This window comes from Mus musculus, chromosome 5, assembly GCF_000001635.26.
Source record: "Mus musculus strain C57BL/6J chromosome 5, GRCm38.p6 C57BL/6J".
NCBI lineage: Eukaryota > Metazoa > Chordata > Mammalia > Rodentia > Muridae > Mus > Mus musculus.
The window spans coordinates 12,466,968-12,480,000 of NC_000071.6; the positions used below are offsets into that span (position 1 = coordinate 12,466,968).

General features: G+C 35.4%; 1 protein-coding gene and 1 pseudogene across 2 annotated transcripts in view; one reads left to right on the forward strand and one right to left on the reverse strand.

The window, feature by feature from the left end:
• Window positions 1-13,033, forward strand: part of Sema3d (sema domain, immunoglobulin domain (Ig), short basic domain, secreted, (semaphorin) 3D) — a 205,793-nt gene that overhangs the window by 83,807 nt on the left and 108,953 nt on the right. The gene's annotated exons all lie outside the window — the stretch shown is intronic.
• Gm8925 lies at window positions 11,909-12,687 on the reverse strand (annotated as a pseudogene).

Sequence of the window (13,033 nt, forward strand, 5' to 3'; positions counted from 1 at the left end):
TCACAAAACATGTATGTGTGTGTGAATATATCCTTAAATACCTAAGTAAAACTGGCTTAGTCTATGCAGTTTACCCAGACGTGCAGTCCTTGGATGGGATACTTGTGCTTTTCAATCATTTATCTTTTTCAGTATTTTTGTATACTTTTGATATTTAATGTGGAAATTCTTATACATTCTCAAACTTGATAAATGTCTTTGAGAGCAAATGTCTACATATGCATTCATGGAAGTTGTGTTTCTATAAGAAAAGGGGGGATAAAATGTTGTCATGAGTTTTTATTAAATTCTCTTAATAGAAATTTCTTAACATAGAGGGCAAATTTTAAAAATTTTATGTATCCTGTAGCCTACATATTATTTAGAGTGGTTAATAAACAGTTGAATTTAAGGTGTGCCCTACACTCTGGTACTGTGGTTCCATTCTATTTATTCCTTAGGTTACATTTTAATTATTCAGTAATTTATCTAAAAATATTTATACTCCTGGAAGAGATAGATTATATTGAGTGATATTCCATTTATCAGTAAATATCTTAGCAGAAGATGACACTTTCTACAAATAAGGCTAAAGAAAATGTTCTAACTTGGCAGTCTTGATTTTATACCATCTGGCTTACAATGCATTTTCCCAAATATGTCTTGATTTTGTATAATAACAATAAGCAATTCATGCTTTTAAGAGAATCTGTTCTTGCTCTCTTCCTTGCCTTCAGGGTTTGGAAGACAAGGTTCTTTTCTCTGAATTGAGTGTATTAGATCATTGCTTAAAATAAGTTCTGATAGCACAACTTCCTTTTGTGACTATTTTAAGCATAACTTTCTTTGGCGATATTCCATGCTCAAACTGTGCTAATATTTAGTAATGTAAATGTTTATAAAATATCTATTTCGCTTATGACATTCTCGTACTAAGTGATTATTTGAATACTTTATGTAATTAGAGGTTTTCCACATAACTGAAATATCTTTGTACCTCTATAAAATATGCAATTCATAAGAAAGTCATACATGGAATAGAAACAATTTCTGTTTATGTAGGTATCCACTACTTAAATATATATAAATCACTCTATTGCTAAAAGGTACTTCACAGTAGCCAGTAAGTGTTGAGATATAGTACTTCAGCAGTGTTTAGACCTATATGTTTGCATTGGCTCAGTGCCCTTCGGCAATGATCCACACTACTCCATGAAGGAAACCACACATGTTGGGACTCTGAGGTCTGAAGGGTGTCCTTTGTACTCTTCAGAGTTAAAGCAGTCTACACCACATAATTGAGTTATGTGTGTCTGGTTGTTAATATTTTCTTCAGGGAAATTTTAAAAAATTCTGTGTATAGTGCTCAACTGGAGTAAGCAAAATTTAGCATACAACGTGTATGTCAAATTTGTGTACTCATAAGGCTGTGCCTACTGAAAAGTAGCCATTGTTGTTCACACACACAGGCATAATAGGAACACAAAGCACATCAAAGTTTAATACAAAATGAATTATGAAATAAGTACTTAATGATTCCCCTTGCATTATCCTTACATTTGGTCAAGCTATCTTTTTAATCTAGTATGGTGAATCATGCAGGTATAGACAGGCTTTTTGAAATATTTCGACTACCTAGGAAATACAGGCAATACATTGTTTTCCATTTTTTAAAAATAATGTTCTGGCATTTAAGAAAAACAACATACCTTACTTACTCTTTTGAGTTGTTTGGATTTTTTCTCATAGGAAGAGGATTATCTCTGTGGAGAATAAAATTCTGAACAGGTGTAAATGTAATATGTGTCAAGGATGTGAAGTCTTATACTTTAATCAGGATTTCCCCCAAATTGGTCCTTTAGTCGTGGGAAAGCCTGTGTATTCCTTTTGGTACAGGCTTTGAAACAGATAATGCACATAAAGATTTGCATAGTCTTACTTCAACATCAGATCAAAATAGAGATTTAGAACCACTGAAAAGTGACTCCATCACAAGGAAAGGACACAGAATTTTAACTAACATAGCTCTTGTGTGTATGTGTGTATGTGTGTATGTGTGTATGTGTATGTGTGTATGTGTGTATGTGCATATACCCCAGACACCAACACTGAGATGACGGTTACTTTTTGATATACTGGTTGGTGCTTCAGTTCAGTACTTGGAAGAGGGAAGCATGAAAATATCAGGAGCAAAGAGACAGTTATGTCCTAGCAAGAACCTCAGCGGGCAGAACCAACTGCCTGTGACAAAACGTTCAATATAGCCCACTAATAATAATGACAAAAGCATCAGTGAAACAAGGTTCTTATTTTTCTTACATCAAACTCTTCACCATGGCCACCAGAATTAAAAATTAGAACTACAACAAACAAACAAACAAAAAAGCAAGCATCTCTCCACTGCATATACACCTCTAGCCATTCTTTGCCTATGAGTTTGAGTCACCTGCTCAAGTTTCTATGGCTCAGAGCTCATTTTCACCTGCTTCTAAAGGTTCTCACAGAATTTAAATTCTTCCATATTACTTATTTGTGCTCTACTCTGTCTCACCTTTTTCTTTCCTCCATTCCTTTTATCCACTTCACCCCTTTTCCTTCTTCCCTCCCAAAGTTTGTTTCCTCTAACTGATCTGCTAATTCTTTATAAAATGAATATTTCACTTGCCTTTAGTGAACCTTCCTGTGCTTTCACACTCTGGGTTTTCCCCATTGGATTTCTGATGTCATTCATCTGATTGTATTCTCTTGTGACAGTTTGCTCTCCAAGGCAAACTTCATCTCTAGGTTATTCTTTCCATTTACTATAGCATTCCAAGTGTTTATAAGAATGCCAGATATCTTACCTTATTCTATAAAATTAAGATATTTCATCCAAGTATATATTCCTTAAATGTGGGGGTGATTTCGACTTATTTTCTCTGTCTTAAAAATTGTTAATTTCTGTACTGTTTTAGTTTTCAAAGTAAATAACCAATTTATGTATGTTTTTAATTAAGAAGCATTCAACAAGAATTGGAGAACTATGAACAGTATATGCTGAGTAAAGCAGCCTTGTTTGTTTGTTTGTTTGTTTGTTTATTATGGACATGAGTGTTTTGTGTGCATCTACACCTACATGCCAGAAGTCAGCATCAGATCCTAATATAGAGGTTGTGAACCACCATGTGGTTGCAGGGAATTAAACTCAGTATCTCTGGAGAAGCAGACAGTGCTCTTAACCACTGAGCCATCTCTCCAGCATCTCCTTGTCTTGCTTTTAGAAAAATATCCCACAGTTTTGGATTTTTTATTCCACAGTTGTGGTAGTGCAGTACAGGCGCTTGTGCGCAAGTGCCTGGTGGAAGTAGCTACTTACTTTGTGGCTATAATGAAGACAGAAAAATGAGGAAGAGGGCATCAGGCTCTCCATCACTAAGCTATATTCTCCAACCTTGAAATTCTGAGCTAGGGTCTTATTATGCAGTCCAAGCTGACTTTGAGCTCACTATGTAATCCCAATCAAGTTTCGCAATCATCTCTAAAAATGTTATCGATTTGAGGATATAGACTGTGGATGCTGAAGACTAAAAAAAAAAAAAAAAAGAAAGAAAGAAAGAAAAAAAGAAAAAAGTTACAAAATATACTTACATATTTATTCTAGTAATACTATGACTTAATAGTAGAGTCCAGAGTCTCAGTGATTTTCTGAGGTCCCAGTTCTCTCTGTCTCTGTCGAATATTCTTGTCAACAATATCCTCAGGTTGGTACAACATAACATTAACAGTACAAAAGGTTCACAGACAGATAATTAGAGGAATTAAGATGATAATGGTTTATAAATGACTATACTCTGAATATTTTTCTGTTATATTAAATAGGACATTTTATGTTATATATTAAATAGGACATTTTTTTATTTCTTAAACTCATTGAGCTTCTGGTCTTAGCATGAAGAATGCTATAGTAGAATATGAAATTTAGGTTTCATATAAATGTTTTCTTGAACACCAACTTCATTAATTCTAGTTAAGGATGCAAGATATAGAAGTTATAAAACAAATCAATAATATTTGATTATCTAAAATGAAGAGACAGATCACAAATTATAGAAGAAATACGGAGAAGATGAAAAACTCTGTCATGCTTAGATGTGAACTAATTCAATATAGATGAGAAATTTTTGAAAAAAAATAGAAATTGGTTAATTGTAAGTGGTTCACATTTGAAATAGGATCTTGATAAGTATTAATTTTTTTTGCTCAGTTAGGATAAGAAAAATATGTTTCAGAAGTAAAACAGGAAAAGATCTTGTCTCTTTGATTAATAGACTTATACTGTAGTAAGGGAGCTGAGATTTTCTTCCCAAGTTGTTAGCAGCCTATCCCATGTCTGCAGTCAGAAAGTACAAGGAAGAACTTCCGGTGTATTTAAGACAGCTGGTCAACCATATACAGGTAGTTTCCTACTCTTTTGTAAAGGATGCAGTAAAATCATGTTCAGAATCGACATGACAATAATGACTAGTGACATTTTTAAATAGACCTTAAAGAACTGTGGTTTCTAAACAAATGATTCCAAGGGTATTATCTGTGTCTTTGCAAATGAACCCTGTCTTCCTCAGTCAATTTTAACTTGTACTAGTAACGATTCACACAGAAGCTGGGACTCTCTGTGCATAAACTTCATGTGTAATATACAAATCTAATTCTTTTGCTTCATTTCACCTCTTGGTTTTTATGTCATAATGGCTAAGAGTAAACTGACATATCTAAAACATTCTGTTTAGTTACATAACTTGATCAGACCTGTGATGAACTTTAGGAATTTTTTTTTCCATCTGAAGATGTTACTTATTATGGAAGCAGTTCAAGCCTGCATGGGTGGAATGAGTCTTAATCTAGACATAGGTACGTGTCGAGGAAGTGTCTATTTTACTGGCACTATTGTAGATGCTCCTTCCTGTCTCCTGGCCTTGTCAGAAACTTAAAGCTGACTTTCCTTCTTAGGTGCCTTTGTTTAGATTCTGAGATTTGGGCCTTTCCTCTTCATGGAGTTATTTTCTTTATAGTTGTCTGCTTTGAGGGTGACTGTGTTGTTCCACCAAACTATAAAGTTTCGCTATGAGATGGATTTTACAAGACTTTCTCTTTTAGAGTTTTCAGTTGATTTTCGTGAACAAGACCTAAGACCACCTCATTGAAAAACCCCATGTACAAGACATATTTATTCTTTATTTTAAAGTGTGTGTGTGTGTGTGTGTGTGTGTGTGTGTGTGTGTGTGGCTATCTCTGTGTGTCTTTGAGTGACATGTGCTGTGAGTATATGTGCTGAAGAGGTCAAAAGAGTCAGATCTCCTGGAACTGGAGTTAGGGACAATTGTGGATTGCTGGACATGGGTGCTGGGAATTCAAATGGGTTCCTCTAAAGAAGCAATATGTACACTTAACAGCTGAAATATATATACATCCTAAACTTTCAGTGTGCCCCCCTCTCAGGTACAAGAAGACTCACTTCCATGTCATATGTGGGACATTTCAACATTATTCTAAGAAGGAAAGCTGGAGGCCAGTTTTATTTGACTTTAAGAGAAAACAACAGGGCAATCAAGAGACACATCTCAGCAGATGCCAGAAGGAGATGAAGAATAGGGAGAACAAAGTTAACATCTTTTCAATTAGGGTCCCAGAAGGATATGTTCAGGAGTGGAGGACAGTGACAGCAATATATGTGAATTTGACTAGAAAGAGTACTTGCTGAGAATGAGTGATAAAGTCCAGAGTTTTGGGGCAAGCATGCTTAGGTTATTGGAGAGAGAGAGAAAGGAAATAAGTGGGTAGGTACTAGAAAAGAAGATCTGTAAGCTAAATGCCACATTACTCATTAGATCATAGCTTCTGTCTATTCCATTTTAGCACGGCTCTGGTTGATCACACGACAATCATCATTAGTCTGAGCATACTCTGGATGTGTAGCCTAACACCAAGTTAGCCATCAAGCACGGCCACTGATCGCACTGTTACTTATTGTCCTCTTGCCTTTGACATTCACTCATAGGAAAACTGGCAAACAAGAACTTTTGTATGATCCCCAAGGCCCTTTCCCTAAGGAGCTCTCAAGGGGGACTTGTAGCATCAAAAAAGTGAACTTGCTCAACCAAAAACAAATCCCCAAGGGGGAACACCAAATTCAGATCTCCAATTTCCATACCTGTTATTGTTGGACATGAGAGGAATAATAATCTCAATGAATCTTGCTTATCAAATTTGAAGACTTTTACATCTTTGAAATACATGGCACTTCAAATTTTGCCTCAGTTGAAATTTTCCTTTGATCATCAAATTATACTATCTAACCCATAAAGTAAAATCTCAAAAGAATGCTGCTTTAACTCCAAAAATGTCATGGAAGAGTTACTTCATATCATTCATAAAGTTTACCGATTGGAATCTCATGGGCAAGACAATACTAATAGCCTGCTTGTTATCCTCTGAGATATTAATAAAATCCACAAAACACATTTTTTGCTTTGTATTTTGTTTCTTATGATTTCTCAGTATTATTTCATTGGATTACATCAAAACTGTAATTAAGAATTTTCTCTAAAAAATATAGTGCATTCATTCAACCATTTTAAACAATTTCCATAATTAAATTACCGGTAGCTTTTATTTTGAAATAATGCCTAACCATCTTTCTTCCTTTATTCAGTTCATTTCATTTTTTTTCTCTTGAAAGTGAGGTTTTAATATTAAATATATGTAAACTGTTCAGAGAACAGATGCAGTAGTAATCCAAAGTGAATTGTCCCCTGGCTAAGATAAAGTATATATGTATATATTCTATCACTAAGAAAGTTGGGAATTTGAGCCAGGAGGAACATTCTGGATGAGCCAGGTCAGCTTCAACTAAATAGTGAGACACACAGACACACACACACACACAGACACACACACACACACACACACACACACACACACACACACACACACAAACTTTAAGTAAAAAGGGAAGCTTGTTATCTGGATCCCGACAAAAACTGAAGACTTAAAGACTTAACTCTCCACTTACAGGATTAAAATCAAACTCTCAGTATCGTGCTTAATTTTTCTTTGTAAAGAATCTTAAACTTATTTTTTTTAATGTAAAAGTACTTTTTCTCCTAAATGGCTAAAACTATTTAATGTGACAAAATAATAAATGTGCTCTGGATTAAAAAAAAGAGAAAGCTGTCCTGCGGTTTTCCAGTGAGATGACAATGCATCAAACAACATAGAACTGTTAATTTTTCCTATCAGGATTTGTTTTTGTTAAAGAACCTGAGATAATTTACATTGAGTAATGTATGGAAGTTATTCAAAACTCTATCTTTGTGGCTAGTGAACAACAACAAAGAAATAAAATCAGAATCCTTTAGAAGAAAAACTTGGATTAAAATTAACGATAAATTACTTAGGTAAAACTTCTAAACACTAAGAAAATCTAAATTGTTAATTAGACTTTAAAGTGATTCTTTTATCAATGAGAACAATGCAGCTTTGTTTCTTGTCCTTACTGTGGAAATGAATTAATTACAAGTGTCCTTGGTATATGTGAATCTCATCAGACTATGGCCTTATCTATTTTAGCACTCCTGAAATAACTGAGTGTGCAAGTGTCAGTGCAGTACTTTTGCTGGGGGAGGGGGTGGGTGGGTCTAAGCTTCTGTCTCTGCTAATAAGAAAAGAAGGCTTTTGCTATTTTCTCTCTGTGGGAAGTTTATAACTAAGTTCTATATGTGATGCTCCTGCCCCACTTGTTTTATGCTGAGTGCCATCAGAAATCTCTTTATAAATAATGGTCTCTGACTGGAATCCTATTCACTCTTTGGCCAGACAACACTACATACAATGCTTCATTCTGAGAACCTCTTGTTTATAGAGAAGAGAAATAGAGTAAATATTTTCGTCACCTAAGGTTTCTACTGATGAAAGATGCAATTTTTAAATTTTTTGATATATAAACTTAAGAGAATTTAAATCCTTGGAACCAAGCAGATACCATAATAATTGAAGTTTCTGTGTGAGACACCCTACTTAGCTTCACGCTGTTTAATCTTTTCCAATTGCCTACTGTGCACATGCTGTCCTGTAATCAGAGCTGCAAAACAATTGCCCTGATCATGGAAGTGCTGGCTCCTCAGCTCGGTGCCGATATGCAGCTCCCATCTGGTCACTCTAATGGCCTGTCAAACTGGTGGCAGGCTACTCAGGCTCCTGCCAAAACTTTGCCCAGAATACCTGAGCTTCCAATTCTAAGGGAATCTTCATAAAAAAAATGTCTTGATGGCTCAGTTATGAGTACATTACAGGTCATAAGGAGGGTAGGAAAAAGCAGTGACCATTGCACTGGTCGTCTCTAGTCCCCAAACTCCAGTAAATCACAGACTCCTTAGGGCAGTATTGAAGTGTCATAGTATGACTCAAAGAAAATTAACAAGAAAGGCTAAGTATAAAGGGATGATCAAGGATTAAATGCAGGTAATAGTCTCACAGCTTTGAAATTGAACCGACTAGGGTGATGGGAATCTATAGACATGCCTACAGGCAAACTGGGGATTAGGTGGGCAGTGTGTTCTGACAAAGCTGCAGCAGCAATGTGGAAACAGTGCATTTATTATATACAGCTGAACAATGGCAGAGTAGCTACTCTCTGTAGCTGGAACAGTCTCAGGCTGCAGTCTTTGTGAGGGTGAAGCGATGGAGGATATTTTCTGCATACAATGTCCACAGTAGGGTTCTGACCAGGGAAAGGCTCTGTCGTTCCACGGGTCTGAGACTTTACAGTCCATAACATATCATCAATCATGTCAAAAATGCACATTTACTCATGACATCACCTGCTCCAAAGTCATCGATATTATGATTTTAGTGACAGACTTGTGCTTACAATATATTCATTACTGAAAGTGTAAGATGTAATGTGAAGATAAAGAGCTTACATTCTCAAAGGCTGTTCTAATTGCTTAGCAGTTCACTGAGTTGAAAAAAGTTGAATCTGGTTGACTTGGATGTATGATGGTTTTTATTTATTTGAAAGATTTTTTTAAAAATAAAGAGTATTTAAAAATTAATAAAGTTAAAAATCTTTATTAAATTTTTTAATAGTGATTATAAAAATTTTAGAAATTAAAAGGAAGGAAATGAATGATACAAATAGAATTCCTTACAGCTTGAATGCATGGACAAAAGTAATTAGACCATAAGTGGAACATTATCAAACCATTAGTGTCTACCTTAGAATTTATTTTAATTTGCTAGTGTTCCTCTCTCTTTCTTGCAGTATATCTTCTGATGATTTCCTACTGTATCCTCCTACTCTTCTGGATGCTGGAGCTATCATAGAGACTAAATAGGTCAGACTCCTTGTTTTCCCAGTGCATCTTATAGAAGAAAACAGTTGATGAAGAAAAAGGAAACAAATAGTTTTAAATTGTAGTATTGTTTTTGGATTGTGGTATTTCTGGGAAACTACTTATACCATTTATGAGATAGGGTTTCCTTGGAAAGTATTAGGAGACAGACCGCTGTCCATACCATAAGAGGTTAAACATACAGAAGTAGAACAAGCTCAGCCTGCATCTACCTTGTGAACTGAAGGGATTTCTTAGAGACCCTGTAGCTTTGCTTTTATATGTAGTTGAAATGAAAAGAAAAAATAGTAATTGAGTAGTCAGACATTTCATCTATAACATTCACTACCCACAGTCATTGTAATCACTCAAGTTTTACCTTTGTAATCACTCAAGTTTTACCTTAGAAAGTGCCCTCATTTTGCTTTTCAATATTTATGAACTCAAGTCTACCTCAGTGTCTCCTCACAACTCAGAGTGTTCACTATATGCTGCTCAAATCCTGCACCAGGTCTCATTAGCTCATCGTTTTCCCAACTTTGTTACAATCAATCATGCATTTGCCTCCTGACCTTTGATAGAAATGTCTGCTGCCTGTGAGCTTCTGGATTTTTGTCTCTAATTAGGTTTTATGAACACATTGCAACTTCCTCTTTGGTGTCCTAGTCAGTCTTTTGGCATCTCTGAAGTAGGTCAAAGGGCATTTGACAAACCTTGCTTGCTAACTTGAGTCAATTAAATTGCCTTTTAAAGATGAAACAAGGAGCAGATATAATTAGGATTTCCTTAGGATGTTGTCATAAGGACTTATCATCATTTTAGTGTTTCCATAATTTCCTTAACATTAACTACTGAAAAATAAATTGAGTGACATTTTCACCTTAATAAATGACAACTGTAAATGAATTTATGAGTTGTAAATAAAGAATACTAATGAATCTCCTAATTTATGAATGAAGTAATAATTATAGAAATCTTACAATATTTTATTTGTAAGTTTCTTGATTAAGTTTCTACAAAATGAAGACAAATGCTCAAAAAAGTCAAAACTAAAATTACTGTTTTGAATTTGTTTTGATCTTCTTTTTGGCAAGAAGGAAATTAAAGTATATTTATTTGTAGATGATTGATAATATGTGTGAGTGACCCTAAATATCCCACTGGGAAACTCCTCCAGCTGATCAGCACTTTCATTGATGTGCCTGGATAAAAAATTAACTCATAAAACCCAGTAGCTTTCCTACTTACAAATGACAAATAAACTAAAAAAGAATCAAGGAAATAACACTTTCACGATAAACTCAAAAATATAAACTATCTTCGGGTAATATTAACCAAGCAACTGAAAGACTTTCATGATAAAAACATTTTAAAATATTGAAGAAAGAAATGGAGGATTTCAGAACATGCAAGTATCACCCATATTCATGATTAGTAGGATTTTTTCCTTTAACATTCCAGTTTCCACTCCCTCTAGCCCCACCCCCATTCTCTTCTCCTACAGATCTACTCCCCCTCTGTTTCCTCTTCAGAAAAGAGCAGGTCTCTAAGAGACAAAAGCCAGACAGGATGAACCATAATACAGTAAGACAGGGTGGAAGCCCTCAGATCAAGGCTGGCCAAGGCAACTCAACTGGAGGAAAAGGGTCCTGGGAACAGACAAGGAGTCAGAGATACACCCACTTCCCCCAACATAGTATTTTAAAATCACATTTTTACAACTTTAGCTTAGGGTACATTTTTTTTAACTCATGTAGTGAAATTATTATTAAGTCTCTTTTAAACATAATTTTATAGCTTATGAGTGGATATTAGGAAGTACTGAAGGTAATTTTCTTTTAATAAAAACCATCTTTATTCATGTTGACAGTCTATATTACATAAATGTAAAATTAAAACTACATAAATATTTTGCATATCAATGTTTGATCCTTTCAGATAGCATAAAATACTATGAAAATGATAAATTATAAAATACTTTAAGGGCTATATTGATGTCATAACTTAAGATGCTTAAGTCAGTATGTTATAGAATATGGGTACTCATTTATATTTGTTTTAAAATGTTGACTTCTAATCAAGAAATTTTATAAACTTATGTACTTCTGTTTTCCAGTTTTCTGCTATCAAATAGTGTATAAGAATTACCACTCATATTTAATCCAATTTCCAAATCCTAGTTTTTCAGTGGTGGATCTACCATTCATTACACTTCAGATGATTAACCATACATATCTAAAGTCTCATTAACTGTCTTTGATTTTTGTGTACCTTGCTTTTGGATAAAGAGTCAGATATGCAATCAGTGATATAAAAAGTATCTACAGTTCCAAAGACCATTAAAAGAATGATAGCTGTAAATAGCTTGTGCATAATGCAAGTCACATATCTCTGTGGGAATGCTCCAGGACAGTCAAGATACAGATATAATGCTAAGCACAACACTTGTTACTATATGAGTCTTTTCTGAGAGAAAATATCTGTCAATGACTTTCTATGAGAGCCACCAATAGTTTTTTTAAAGATTCAAGGTCATTATTTATTTGTTGCACTTAAAAGACTCATTTCTGACTGGACTCAGACTTAGAAGTAGAAGCTCTCAGTGAGGAGAGCCGACGTCTCTTGGCAATCTGTTCCTGGTGCTTTTCTTTGGCTTCCTTCATTCTCTTGGCCAAAAGTTTAGCATATTCTGGAGCCTCCTCCTTGTTCTTCTTAGTGCGTTGCTTCTTCAGAGCAATACGTCGGCGTTTGTGTTGCAGGACACGTGGAGTAACAAGTCGCTGAATCTTGGGTGCTTTGGGTCCTGGGCTTCTTACCTTCTTTGTTTAAGGGCTTCCTGACAACATACTGGCGGACATCATCTTCTTTGGAGAGATTAAAAAGCTTTCGGATTCTACTAGCCCTTTTAGGTCCCAACCGACAAGGCACAGTAGTATCTGTCAGTCCAGGAATATCCTTCTCTCCTTTCTTTACAATAACCAAGTTGAGAACACTGAGAGATTAGCGTCCACAATGCATCCGCGAACAGACTTGCGCTTCCTCTCTTCAGTTCTCCTTGGCCTGTAACAGGAATGCCCCTTACTCAACAGCAGGTGCACTCTGCCATGGGTCAGAACACCTTGCTTCATGGGAAAACCTTGCTTGTCATTCCCACCGCTGAGCCGGACCACACAACCCTTCCACTCTTCACCAAGAGCATCAGCAGCTACTTCCATGGCCATGCGCTTCTCATAGAAGGTGCGGAGCTTGTGCTCATCATCCACCTCTATGAGCTTTTGACAGCCGGTGGCAGGGAAGGAGATGTTCAGCTTCATCTTGATCAGAGAGCCACCAATTTTTAAAACAGATGTTTTTGCTTTGTTTTAGCCTGCTTAACAAAACTTTTAGTTTTCTAGGGCTGTGTGAGAGATTCTAAATATAAGAAAATACACATAATATTTTATTAGTAAGAACATTTGCAGGAAGAATACTGTTAGCCAGTATTTCAAAGTCATCACATTGTTTAGTTGTAGAAAATATTTAATCTCAATCAGGGGGTTCCTACCCTGCCTTTGATCATTTAGTTCCTAGATAAAAGACATTGAAAATTTTTGCTATTTACAATAAGCCTTAAACAGCACAGGAGTTGGGCAGATATCGACCCTCTGTGCTATTAGAATCTGTTTTCCTATCAATAATCCCAGCCT